Genomic DNA, 958 nt, shown 5'->3' with positions numbered 1-958 from the left:
GGAAGGAACGGACGGTACGTAGTACGTATAGTATAAGTAAGTACGTAGACACACACACACACACACACACACACACACACACACACACACACACACACACACACACACACACACACACACACACACACACACACACACACACACACAGGGGGGGGGAGTAAGACAGGGAATGAGAGACAAGAGTTGTACAACGAGATTTGTACGTGTGTATGTGTGTGTGTGTGTGTGCGTGCGTGCGTGCGTGCGTGCGTGCGTGCGTGCGTGCGTGCGTGTATGGGTGTTCGTGCGTGGGTATGTGTGCTTGTGTGTGTGTGCGTGCGTGCATGGGTGTTCGTGCGTAGGTATGTGTGCTTGTGTGTGCGTGCGTGCATGAGTGTTCGTGCGTAGGTATGTGTGCTTGTATGTGCGTGTGTACGTCCGTTCGCAAGAGAGAAAGACGCGGAACAGACAGATAATGACTAATGACCTAGATGCCTCCGCTGTTGCTCAATACGTTCGCACAATAGATACATCATCTTGCCTGCAGATTCCCTCAGTCGGGGTGTCTCTCTTATGCAGAACAAACGTCGCCGACGCTGATTCACAAGCGGCCTCTCTTAATTAGAACAAGGTAAAAACGCCGAGCGCGGTCACGTGGGCCGCCTTCACGTGAGATCTAGCCCGCTTAAAGACATCATTGTTACGTCATGACTGCAGTAAGCATAGACGCGCGCGCGGTATGGTCCTGTGCTGCGTGCACACGGTGAATGTGATACGTAACGGCGTTGGCGGCCGTCTAACATCAAATGGCGGTCCACATACATGTGCTTTTCAGCATCGTTTTCTCTAGACCGCGGGCGAGACGTACATCACGCAAATCATCCTTAAATCACATGTGACGCCTTCGCTTTCGGTTTTATACAAAAGTAGGGCAGCGTTTCGTGAACACCTATTGTCCACTCATACAGCTATGTAGCTG

This window comes from Priapulus caudatus, unplaced genomic scaffold (genome assembly GCF_000485595.1).
Source record: "Priapulus caudatus unplaced genomic scaffold, Priapulus_caudatus-5.0.1 Scaffold5002, whole genome shotgun sequence".
Taxonomy (NCBI): Eukaryota; Metazoa; Priapulida; class Priapulimorpha; order Priapulimorphida; family Priapulidae; genus Priapulus; species Priapulus caudatus.
The sequence above is the reverse complement of the archived record's forward strand: the minus strand, read 5'-3'. Positions refer to the sequence as shown.